We start from the raw sequence: 13,946 nt of genomic DNA, 5'->3' as shown, positions 1-13,946 counted from the left end.
TTTAAGAGTTGATATGTAGCTCTTGTTTTTTTTTGCAATTGCAAAAGTGTGACCTTGGGATAAATTTGCTGGGGCATCCAATCCTCGGTATATTGCCAGCTGTCTTGAATGTTTTCCACTTGTGAATAATATTTCTCACTGTAGAATGATGGGCTTCAAATTGTTTGGAAATAGCCTTATAACCCTTCCCAGTTTAATGGACAACAATAGAGATGAGCGAGCACCAAAATGCTCGGGTGCTCGTTACTCGTGACGAAATTATCGCGATGCTCGAGGGTTCGTTTCGAGTAACGAACCCCATTGAAGTCAATGGGCGACCCGAGCATTTTTGTATTTCGCCGATGCTCGCTAAGGTTTTCATGTGTGAAAATCTGGGCAATTCAAGAAAGTGATGGGAACGACACAGCAACGGATAGGGCAGGCGAGGGGCTACATGTTGGGCTGCATCTCAAGTTCACAGGTCCCACTATTAAGCCACAATACCGGCAAGAGTGGGCCCCCCCCCCTCCCAACAACTTTTACTTCTGAAAAGCCCTCATTAGCAATGGATACCTTAGCTAAGCACCACACTACCTCCAACAAAGCACAATCACTGCCTGCATGACACTCCGCTGCCACTTCTCCTGGGTTACATGCTGCCCAACCCCCCCCCCCCCACAGCGCACACCAAAGTGTCCCTGCACAGCCTTCAGCTGCCCTCATGCCACACCATCCTCATGTCTATTTATAAGTGCGTCTGCCATGACGAGGAACCGCAGGCACACACTGCAGAGGGTTGGCATGGCTAGGCAGCGACCCTCTTTAAAAGGGGCGGGGCGATAGCCCACAATGCTGTACAGAAGCAATGAGAAATATAATCCTGTGTCACCGCCATCAGGAGCTGCACACGTGGGCATAGCAATGGGGAACCTATGTGCCACACACTATTCATTCTGTCAAGGTGTCTGCATGCCCCAGTCAGACCGCGGTTTTTAATTCATAGACACAGGCAGGTACAACTCCCTATTGTGAAGTCCCTGTGGACCGACAGCATGGGTGGCTCCCTGGAACCCACCAGCGGTACATAAAAATATCGCATTGCATTGCCCAACACAGCTGAGGTAGTAATGTCGTGCTTAATGCAGGTGGGCTTCGGCCCACACTGCATGCCCCAGTCTGACTGGGGTTCTTTAGATGTGGAAACAGATGCATTTATAATTCTCTGTGGACCCACAGCATGGGTGGGTGCCAGGAAGCCACTGGCGGTACATAAATATATCCCATTGCATTGCCCAACACAGCTGAGGTAGTAATGTCGTGCTTAATGCAGGTGGGCTTCGGCCCACACTGCATGCCCCAGTCAGACTGGGGTTCTTTAGAAGTGGAAACAGATGCATTTATAATTCCCTGTGGACCCACAGCATGGGTGGCTCCCTGGAACCCACCGGCGGTACATAAATATATCCCATTGCATTGCCCAACACAGCGGATGTAACGTCAGCTGTAATGCAGGTGGGCTAAAAATTCATTTGATTACACTGTAGGCAAGGGCCCACAAAAATTGCTGTATCAACAGTACTAATGTACATCCAAAAAATTGGCCATGGCCAACCAAGAGGGCAGGTGAAACCCATTAATCGCTTTGGTTAATGTGGCTTAAGTGATAACTAGGCCTGGAGGCAGCCCAGTTTAACGAAAAATTGGTTCAAGTTAAAGTTTCAACGCTTTTAAGAGCATGGAAACGTATAAAAATTGTTTAGAAAAATGATATGAGTGAGCCTTGTGGCCCTAAGAAAAATTGCCCGTTCGGCGTGATTACGTGAGGTTTCAGGAGGAGGAGCAGGAGGAGGAGGAGGAGGAATATTATACACAGATTGATGAAGCAGAAATGTCCCCGTTTTGGAGGGTGAGAGAGAACGATGCTTCCATCCGCGGGTGCAGCCTACGTATTGCTTAGGTATCGCTGCTGTCCGCTGGTGGAGAAGAGAAGTCTGGGGAAATCCAGGCTTTGTTCATCTTGATGAGTGTAAGCCTGTCGGCACTGTCGGTTGACAGGTGGGTACGCTTATCCGTGATGATTCCCCCAGCCACACTAAATACACTCTCTGACAAGACGCTAGCCGCAGGACAAGCAAGCACCTCCAGGGCATACAGCGCGAGGTCAGGCCACGTGTCCAGCTTCGACACCCAGTAGTTGTAGGGGGCAGAGGCGTCACGGAGGACGGTCGTGCGATTGGCTACGTACTCCCTCACCATCCTTTTACAGTGCTCCCGCCGACTCAGCCTTGACTGGGGAGCGGTGACACAGTCTTGCTGGGGAGCCATAAAGCTGGCAAAGGCCTTGGAGAATGTTCCCCTGCCTGCGCTGTACATGCTGCCTGATCTCTGCGCCTCCCCTGCTACCTGGCCCTCGGAACTGCGCCTTCTGCCACTAGCGCTGTCGGATGGGAAGTTTACCATCAGTTTGTCCACCAGCGCCCTGTGGTATAGCATCATTCTTGAACCCCTTTCCTCTTCGGGAATGAGAGTGCAAAGGCTCTCCTTATACCGTGGATCGAGCAGTGTGTACACCCAGTAATCCGTAGTGGCCAGAATGCGTGTAACGCGAGGGTCACGAGAAAGGCATCCTAACATGAAGTCAGCCATGTGTGCCAGGGTACCTGTACGCAACACATGGCTGTCTTCACTAGGAAGATCACTTTCAGGATCCTCCTCCTCCTCCTCTTCCTCCTCCTCAGGCCATACACGCTGAAAGGATGACAGGCAAGCAGCATGGGTACCGTCAGCAGTGGGCCAAGCTGTCTCTTCCCCCTCCTCCTCATCCTCCTCATGCTCCTCCTCCTCCTCCTGAACGCGCTGAGATATAGACAGGAGGGTGCTCTGACTATCCAGCGACATACTGTCTTCCCCCGGCTCTGTTTCCGAGCGCAAAGCGTCTGCCTTTATGCTTTGCAGGGAACTTCTCAAGATGCATAGCAGAGGAATGGTGACGCTAATGATTGCAGCATCGCCGCTCACCACCTGGGTAGACTCCTCAAATTTTCCAAGGACCTGGCAGATGGCTGCCAACCAGGCCCACTCTTCTGTAAATAATTGAGGAGGCTGACTCCCACTGCGCCGCGCAAGTTGGAGTTGGTATTTCACTATAGCTCTACGCTGCTCATAGAGTCTGGCCAACATGTGGAGCGTAGAGTTCCACTGTGTGGGCACGTCGCACAGCAGTCGGTGCACTGGCAGATTAAACCGATGTTGCAGGGTCCGCAGGGTGGCAGCTTGCGTGTGTGATTTGCGGAAATGTGCGCAGATCTGGCGCACCTTTCCGAGCAGGTATGACAAGTGGGGGTAGCTTTTCAGAAAGCGCTGAACCACCAAATTAAACACATGGGCCAGGCATGGCACGTGCGTGAGGCTGCCGAGTTGCAGAGCCGCCACCAGCTTACGGCCGTTGTCACACACGACCATGCCCGGTTGGAGGCTCAGCGGCGCAAGCCAGCGGTCGGTCTGCTCTGTCAGACCCTGTAGCAGTTCGTGGGCCGTGGGCCTCTTCTCTCCTAAGCTGAGTAGTTTCAGCACGGCCTGCTGACGCTTGCCCACCGCTGTGCTGCCACGCCGCGTGACACAGACTGCTGGCGACGTGCTGCTGCTGACACATCTTGATTGCGAGACAGAGGTTGCGTAGGAGGAGGAGGAGGAGGGTTTAGTGGAGGAAGCATACACCCCCGCAGATACCACCACCGAGCTGGGGCACGCAATTCGGGGGGTGGGTAGGACGTGAGCGGTCCCAGGCTCTGACTCTGTCCCAGCCTCCACTAAATTCACCCAATGTGCCGTCAGGGAGATATAGTGGCCCTGCCCGCCTGTGCTTGTCCACGTGTCTGTTGTTAAGTGGACCTTGGCAGTAACCGCGTTGGTGAGGGCGCGTACAATGTTGCGGGAGACGTGGTCGTGCAGGCCTGGGACGGCACATCGGGAAAAGTAGTGGCGACTGGGAACCGAGTAGCGCGGGGCCGCCGCCGCCATCATGATTTTGAAAGCCTCCGTTTCCACAAGCCTATACGGTAGCATCTCTAGGCTGATCAATTTTGCAATGTGCACGTTTAACGCTTGAGCGTGCGGGTGCGTGGCGTCGTACTTGCACTTGCGCTCAAACTGTGGCGCTAGCGACGTCTGGACGCTACGCTGAGAGACATTGCTGGATGGGGCCGAGGACAGCGGAGGTGAGGGTGTGGGTGCAGGCCAGGAGACGGTAGTGCCTGTGTCGTCAGAGGGGGGTTGGATCTCAGTGGCAGGTTGGGGCACAGGGGGAGAGGCAGTGGTGCAAACCGGAGGCGGTGAACGGGCATCGTCCCACCTTGTGGGGTGCTTGGCCATCATATGCCTGCGCATGCTGTTGGTGGTGCCTCCCCAGCTGATCTTGGCGCGACAAAGATTGCACACCACTGTTCGTCGGTCGTCAGGCGTCTCTGTGAAAAACTGCCACACCGTAGAGCACCTTGACCTGTGCAGGGTGGCATGGCGCGAGGGGGCGCTTTGGGAAACAGTTGGTGGATTATTCGGTCTGGCCCTGCCTCTACCCCTGGCCACCGCACTGGCTCTGCCTGTGCCCACACCCTGACTTGGGCCTCCGCGTCCTCGCCCGCGTCCACGTCCTATAGGCCTACCCCTACCCCTCAGCATGGTGTATTACCAGTGATTTGATTTCCCAGGCAGGAAATAAATTGGCGCAAGCCTGCTGTTAAACGTAGCTGGCTGCGTATGATTTGTTTACTATCTCCACCCACCACACACGTACACAGAACGCTGAGGACTGACAGAGGCAGGGCACATAGAATTTTTCCCTTTTTTTAAAAAGAAAAGGCCCACTGACTATATTCAATCAGATAAGAAATCTGTTCCACAGAAATGCAGTTATATGAAGTGCAGCAGAGCGGAGACTTTTCACAGGCAGCAAATAAATTGGCGCAAGCCTGCAGGACAAATTGAATGTTTCCCTTTTTGGGAAACGGAGGGCCCACTGACTATATTCAATCAGATAAGATATGTGTTGCACAGAAATGCAGTTATATGAAGTGCAGCAGAGCGGTTACTTTTCACAGGCAGCAAATAAATTGGCGCAAGCCTGCAGGACAAATAGAATGTTTCCCTTTTTGGGAAACGGAGGGCCCACTGACTATATTCAATCAGATAAGATATGTGTTGCACAGAAATGCAGTTATATGAAGTGCAGCAGAGCGGAAACTTTTCACAGGCAGCAAATAAATTGGCGCAAGCCTGCAGGACAAATAGAATGTTTCCCTTTTTGGGAAACGGAGGGCCCACTGACTATATTCAATCAGATAAGATATGTGTTGCACAGAAATGCAGTTATATGAAGTGCAGCACAGCGGTTACTTTTCCCAGGCAGGAAATAAATTGGCGCAAGACTGCAGGACAAATAGAATGTTTCCCTTTTTGGGAAACGGAGGGCCCACTGACTATATTCAATCAGATAAGATATGTGTTGCACAGAAATGCAGTTATATGAAGTGCAGCAGAGCGGAGACTTTTCACAGGCAGGAAATAAATTGGCGCAAGCCTGCAGGACAAATAGAATGTTTCCCTTTTTGGGAAACGGAGGGCCCACTGACTATATTCAATCAGATAAGATATGTGTTGCACAGAAATGCAGTTATATGAAGTGCAGCACAGCGGAGACTTTTCACAGGCAGGAAATAAATTGGCCCAAGCCTGCAGGACAAATACAATTTTTCCCTTTTTGGGAAACGGAGGGCCCACTGACTATATTCAATCAGATAAGATATGTGTTGCACAGAAATGCAGTTATATGAAGTGCAGCAGAGTGGAGACTTTTCACAGGCAGGAAATAAATTGGCGCAAGCCTGCAGGACAAATAGAATGCTTCCCTTTTTGGGAAACGGAGGGCCCACTGACTATATTCAATCAGATAAGATATGTGTTGCACAGAAATGCAGTTATATGAAGTGCAGCACAGCGGTTACTTTTCCCAGGCAAGAAATAAATTGGCGCAAGACTGCAGGACAAATACAATTTTTCCCTTTTTTGGAAACGGAGGGCCCACTGACTATATTCAATCAATAATATATGTCTTCTGGCCCTGCCTACACAATTCTCTCCCTGTAGTATTACTGCAAGGCGCAATGCTCTGCAGACAGCCGATTTTGAAAAGAAAAAAATATGCAACACTGCTAACAGCAGCCTGCACAGTACTGCACACGGATAGATGTGGCCCTAAGAAGGACCGTTGGGGTTCTTGAAGCCTACACTCACTCCTAACACTCTCCCTGCCTAACCACCACTTCTGTCCCTGGACTATTAATGCGGGGCGCAATGCTCTGCAGACAGCCGATTTTGAAAAAAAAAAAATTTGTGCAACACTGCTAACAGCACCCTCCACAGTACTGCACACGGATAGATGTGGCCCTGAGAAGGACCGTTGGGGTTCTTGAAGCCTACACTAACTCCTAACACTCTCCCTACAGCAGCACCAGCAGCAACACTTTCCCTCAGCTAACTCACAAGGCATCTGAGGCGAGCCGCGGGAGGGGCCGACTTTTATACTCGGGTGACATCTGATCGCCCCAGCCACTCACAGCAGGGGGGTGGTATAGGGCTTGAACGTCACAGGGGGAAGTTGTAATGCCTTCCCTGTCTTTCAATTGGCCAGAAAAGCGCGCTAACGTCTCAGAGAGGAAACTGAAAGTAACCGGAACACCGCGTGGTGCTCGTTAAGAGTAACGAGCATCCCGAACACCCTAATATTCGCACGAATATCAAGCTCGGACGAGTACGTTCGCTCATCTCTAGACAACAATCCTCAATTTTGATTTTATAACTATTTGAAATCAGTTGTGCTCACCCCGTGTGTATCGTGTATGAGTGTGTTTCTATATATACACTAGCTGATATACCCGGCTTCGCCCGAGTTAATTTGATATAGGTGTTTACGTGTTGTTCGCACAGAAACTTTTATGAAGTCAAGGTTACTTTAGATGAACCAAGGAATAAGATATGTATACACATAGAGTAGCGTTAGATTCTCCTCAGGCTGTATGTAATGATGTCCCCCTGCAGAATGTGCCAACCCTCCCATTCTCCTCATTTAGGATCTAAAAAATGCTCATGCCAAATTTCAAGCTTGTATGACACCAGGAAGTTACATTAGATAGAGGTGCACTTACTTTTGCAATTAGCATAGAATAATCGAGTTGTGACCCCTTTACTTTTCCCATTTAGGACCTAAAGAATTCTTGTGCCAAATTTCACATTTGTACAACACCAGGGAGTTACATTACATGGGAGTGCACTTACTTTTGCAAATAGCATTGAATAATCAAGTTATGACCCCATTGCATTTCTTATTTAGGACCTAAAGAATGCTCATGCCAAGTTTCACACTTATAAAGCACCAGGAAGTTACATTACATAGGGGTGCACTTATTTTTGCAATTAGCATTAAGTAATTGAGTTGTGACCCCTTTACCGTTCCTATTTAGGACCTAAAGGATGCTCGTGCCAAATTTCACACTTGTACGATACTGGGAAGTTACATTACATAGGGGTGCACTTAATTTTTCAATTAGCATTGAATAATTGATTTGTGACCCCCTTTACTTTTCCTATCTAGGACCTAAAAAAAGGTTGTCTCAAATTTCATGTTTGTACGACACCGGAAAGTTAGAGAATTAGATTTGGCACATTAGACAGGGGTGCCAATACTTTTGTACTTAGCATTGAATAACTGAGTAGTTACCCCTTTATTTTTCCTCCTCTTGACCCAAAGAATGGTTGTGCCAAATCTCATGTTTATACGACACTGGGAAGTTAGAGAATTAGTGGTGAGTCAGTTAGTCAGTCAGTCAGTCTGTAAGGGCTTTCATATATATATTTATGTATATGTATATATATATATATATATATATATTTATATATATATATATATATATATATATATATATATATATATACACATACTGACGGGGGATATCTAAACATCATATGACTCGTATTCTGCATTTTGCCACTTCTCACCATTTTTCCCTTTTGTGGGCTACATCTCTAATTCTCAGCTGCAGCATCTATTTGTGTGTGTGAGTCTCTCTCTTAATCCGTCAGCCCTCTTCTCTCTCAATAGAATCCCATGGCTAGCACTTTAGTTTGGGTTTTCAGCACAAACAAATCTTTTTACATAAGCAATTTGCACTGTTGGTAGTTATCACATTTACTGTTGTATTAACACAAGTTCTCTCAAAATGCAGTGACCATTAAAAACTATTAATCCTGAAATGCAGTTTAAACAGGTAATTGCACTAGTAAGTATTGAGGAGGAATTCTGCTTTCTCATTGAACAGAGGATATGCTATTTCATAAACTCCCAAAGCACAAGGTTCTTCTAATCTCAGATCCAGGGAACTGTGTGTGGCTCAGTGTTAAACTTGCTTGATAGCACAGAAAATACTTTCATTCCAGGCAGGCTTTTATACCTTGTCATATAAATCTCAACGGATAATATGAAGTCAACTTTAAGCTCTACATTTTTATCACACTATGGTTTATTGTATATTCATGTTATTGTTGTTTCTGACAAATTTAGTAATATATGTATCATATGTATGCTACCTTTACTTTTCTCTATGCTCATAGTATCCAATATGATAACGTAGGATCGCTTATTAAATATGCATACCTGTGACAGATGCATCCAAGTTATAGGATCTGTCCCCCATAGGCTTACATGTTAAAAAAAATACATTTAATTAACATATACAATTTTTTACCAGATGGCATTGATTTTATTGCCCTAAAAAAATTACTTATTGAAGAATTGAAAACTATAAAGCAACAAATATAGAATTAAGCAGTAAACAAAAAAAGTGTTAAACTAAAATATGCTTTAAATTTTAGATTCTTCAAAGTCACCTGCTTTTGCTTTGACAGCTTTTCACACTCTTGGCTACTTTGAAAAATATAAAATATAGTCTCGTTTATTGAACACTTTTTTTTAATTCAATGGAGAGCTGTACCTGCTGTAACAAACCGGGTCACTGCAATATGGACAGCAGTACCTGCTTCCAGTGCTGTCTACACTGACAGCGAGCCCGGTCATCAGCCGATTGGTGAGAATTCCGAGCAGCGGACCTCCCCAATTAAGTATTAACAAACTATCCCAAGGATAGGTCATTAATGGCAAAAGTCCCAGAAATCCCCTTACGAATGACATATAAACAAAACGTAATCGCTGTTTTTTAAGCCTTGACTGAAATGCTAATTTAAAATTAAAATAGAAATAATCCTCTTTGTTTAGTCCAAAACTAAAGGTGTATTTACACACACAGATAATTCCTCAAAATTTGTCAGAAACTGACAGTTTTGAGCAATCATTTTGCATGGGTACTAATGGGCTAAATCAACCCTTTAGTACTCCATTGCATGTATTTAGAGAACAGCGGATGGTCTGTTCTCTAAATACATCACTTTTGTTCTCCAGCAGGACAGTTGCTGTTAACAGCTGTTAAAGAATGATATCAGCTGTTATCAGTGCTGCCCACAGACAACTCTGCATGTGGTCCGTCTTATCTTATCGTCTTGAGGGATGAGGATTTCATGTGGATCTGCAGTCAGCGATGGACGAAAATTGCATGGTAGGTGCACAATAGGCGCACATTTATACACAACGATAATCGCTCAAAGATGGCTTTTAAAAGGGCCTTAACAAATCTTAGGGTACAGCTACACTGATGGATTTTTAGCAGTGTTTGTCCAGCACAGATGTTGAGCAATTCTAAAGCAAAATTTGTGACAAATGTGCCAATGGAGAATGTTGATGATTCAATGCAGATTTCAGCCCTCACATTAAAAGGAGTTGAAATTGACAGTATAAATCCACAGCATAAATAAACATAATTTAAAGTCTGCACTGCATATCAATTTAGGCTGCAGATGTTTTTTGTATTATATAAATGATATTTTTAATTGCTTTCACTTTGCTGGTATTCTAGTGCCAAATTCACACAAGCATATGCGTATTTGCATACGTGTAGATTTTTTTGCTGAACGAATGGTACAATTTTGTGCGCAGTGGCAGATTTTACTGTACTTTTTTTCACACGCAGAGAATGTGCATTTACCCTCGGGAAAAAAAGACGCACTAGTTGAAATGACTGATTAGTCTAACGAGTTCCATCTGTGTTATTTTTCCTGCACAATGATGCAGTGATTCATGGATCTCCTAACATATTTTGGATGCATTTGTGCATCGCTATTGTGCTCTATGGGGACTTTCGGTGCGCATAAGCGCAGGAAAATAGGGCATGCTGCATTTTTTTCTCTCAACCAAAATGCACAGGAACATATATGCATGTGAACGAACACATTGAAGTCAATGGGTTCTATTCTCTGTGCATTGCGCAAATTATGTGTGCCCAAATACGCGTGCATATACACCTGTGTGAATCTGGCCATATATGCTGCAGATTTTCTGCACACAATTCTGCGGTGGAAAATGGGCAGCGTATTTGCTACGTGTGAACATGTCATTATTGTCTTTTTCAAAGAATTGTTTCTTCTCAAATCCATTTCTAAATCTGCTGTTTATTTTCTAACCTTCCCAACATATTTGTGTACAAGAAAATCAAACTATTATCTTGTCACAGAAACATTGTGTTTTTACTTTTGGTGAATCGATTGTTTAATGTCCAAGTGTAAATACATTTCCTTGGCTGTTTGGGTGTTGTGTTAGTTGTATTTACAGTAGAAGATTAGTAGATAAATAATGCTGATGCAACACTTCTACTTCTACCGTGCTGTTTAACTGTGCTTCCTTCTGTCAAATGCATTCTGCCTTGGTTTCCAGTCTCCATCTACTGTAAGGGCAATGAGGGGTAGCCTGGCAGCCACATATAGCAATAAACACAAATACTTGTCTAGTTACATTTGAACCATACTGATTACAGCCAAGTATTTCTTTTCCAAATTTTTAGTTTAGCTTTAGGACTTCGACAGACGAGCCTTTGTGCAAATATGCTCACGCAACGCAGCATATTTGCACATGAACAAGGTTTGGAGAGGGCAATAATCAGAATATTGTGTGCGTGTCAGCGCATCATACTGTAATTTTTGAGCTCGCAGGGGCAGTTTACACGCGAGCATGATACTCTTTCCATGGACTTCAATGGCTAATAAAACCTAATTAGGGACAGCTGTCTTCTTTCCCCAGCCTTGTCCTCAGTGTCACACCCTTCCCCTTGCTTTTTTTGAAGCTGCCATAGACATAAATGCAGAAAGATAGAGCAGATACTATCACAGGAATTGCACGCAAAAAATACACTCATGCGTACAAACTCATTGAGAGCAATGGATTCTATTTACCATGTTTCACGCACGCAAAAACATGTTTAAGCCTTAGGCCTCATGTCCACGGGGAAAATCAGACCCGCTACGGATTCTCCATGGAGAATCTGCAGCGGGTCCCTCCTGCCCCGCGGACATGAGCGCTGAAAATAGGAATAAATCAGAATTAACTTACCTCTCACACGCTCCGGATACTTCCTTCGCTGCGGCGTCATCTTCTCTCGTCGCGGCCGGATCTTCTTTCTTCGGCTCGGCGGATGTGCATGATGACGTCGGTGACGTGCCCCGCGCATGCGCCGGGCCGAAGCAAAATGATCCGGCCGCGACTGAGAGAAGATGGCGCCGCGGCGAAGAGAAGAACCGGAGCGTGTGAGTAAAATCTGATTTTTGTGTCCCGCGGATCCGGACGGCTTCCATAGGCTTCAATAGAAGCCCGCGGGAGCCGTCCCCGCGGGAGACCCGCATGAAAATGGAGCATGTTCCAGATTTTTTCATGCTCCATTTTTTTTAAAATCCCTTTTATTGACCATCCGCGGGTATTTATCTACCCTGCGGGTGGTCAATGCATCCCTATGGGGTGCGGATCCGCGGGCAGGAGAAGAGTTAAAATCCGCTGCGGATTTTAATTCTTATTTTGCCCGTGGACATGAGCCCTTAGGAGCAGCTTCACACGGGCATTTTTGTGTGCATATTTGCATGCACATAATTTGCATATGCAATATGCAGAGAATATAACCCATTGATTTCAATGGCTTCATTCACATACACATATTTTGCACGTGCATTTCAGCATGCAAAGCAATACACGGGATGTTCTATTTTCTTGCGCATTTGCACAGTGAAAGAACTCATATGGAACTTATTAAACTGATTGACCATTTTGATGACAGAGAGCATTGTTGCATTTTTTTGTGCAAGCAAGTACAGTGAAAAAATGTAGTTGGGCACTCAAATATGCAATGTCCATTCCATAAAGGGACAAATAAAAAACACGCGCAGATAAGTTTATACTTGTGTGAATCCGACCTTGGGCCAGTTTCACACAAGCGATCGCAATATTGCTTGAGAAAATCGTGGCAATATCACAATTTTGCTTATGAGATGGCTGAGCGTCAGAGCGTTTTCTCTCAAAAACATTGCTACTGCTTGATATTTTATTGCGTAAGACAGACAATAGGACTTCCTAATGTTAAAAACGCATCGCGTTGGGCAAAAATTGCAAGTTTGTGCTTTGCAATGTGATAAAAAGGAGGCTCCATAGAGAAACATGGGCAAGAAATGCAACATCGCATGAGTGGAAACATGGTAAATGTGAAGGAAACCATTGAAATGCATGGGTTTTATAATTCTGCGTTTTCATTCGCTCTTGCATAGCACGATTTTATTGCCCATGTGAAACTTTCCCTAGAGCATATTGCTAGAACATGATGCTTTTAAATTTTTGTCTTTTTGTCTATTCTCTACATTGATACATATGACTTAATTAAAACTTCTGACTAATTAGACTGCCAAGAGTGAGGATGCCTTAAAACTTGCGATTGCGAAAACACTGCATTTTTTTACGCAGATATCAATAGGACTTTCTAATGTTAAAAAACGCATTGCACAAAAATCGCAAGTTTGTGCTTTTTGTGTTTTTATCATTAGAAAGTCCTATTGACATTTGCGTTAAAAAACAAAAAGTATGAAGGCACCCGAAAAAGTCAAACATGGATAAATTAGTGTTCATCTTCAAAATAAACTAAAAAGGGTAGTTTTATACATTGCCTTACTTTTACAAAAAATGCTGTGTTTTTGTAGCTTTTTTTTTGCTAACTTCTGCTAGATAATGGCATAAGGCTGCTTCCAAATCGCAGCAATATCGCATTGGTGTTCTGTGTGATATCGCTGCGTCTTCTCACAGCGATTTTTTGATTTTGTGTCGCTACAAAGTCACACAGGGTGCTACAATGTGGTGCGAGTTTATAGCATCACGCGCAAGGATTTCCAGGAGAAAGGGTGGCTTAAAATATAAGCCCTACCCCCAAAATAAGCCCTAGCTGCATAAAAAATAATAATTAAAAAAAAAAAACATGACTTCCCTGTCATCTCCCTGCGCCTCTCCTCTGAAGCTCCCCAGTAGTTGCTTGAAATTCTCCTGCAGAACTTCCTGGTCGGGACTTTCAAAAATCCCGCCTCCAGGAAGCTCTGCCTCTGATTGGTTCTAGAGCGCTGGCCAATCAGAGGCACCGCTCAATGAACCAATCACGGCCATTCAATTGTTTGCCGAATTACAGCCAATGATCAATAAACTACTTGCCACAGAATTTTTTTTGCTGTTATTTTTTGCCTCTTTTGCAGATACTCTGTATATTTCCCAAGTACCTTTTTTTTGTTTCTCATGCTCCAAACCTGGTTACTGCAATGTAGTTGTTATTTACTCTACACTACAATTTTAGTATTTTCCTCTCTCTGAAATGTGATGTGTGTCAAACATAAAATTCAGCTCTAAAGTCACACCAGTGCAGCAGACACCTGCCGGATGAGTGAAGTCATTCGCTCAAACAATCCAGCAAGCAGAGAGGATTACAGTAGCTCACAACTGCTGCCACTATCAGTGA

Source organism: Eleutherodactylus coqui, chromosome 1 (genome assembly GCF_035609145.1).
Source record: "Eleutherodactylus coqui strain aEleCoq1 chromosome 1, aEleCoq1.hap1, whole genome shotgun sequence".
NCBI classification, from domain to species: Eukaryota; Metazoa; Chordata; class Amphibia; order Anura; family Eleutherodactylidae; genus Eleutherodactylus; species Eleutherodactylus coqui.
Note: the sequence above shows the minus strand (reverse complement) of the source record.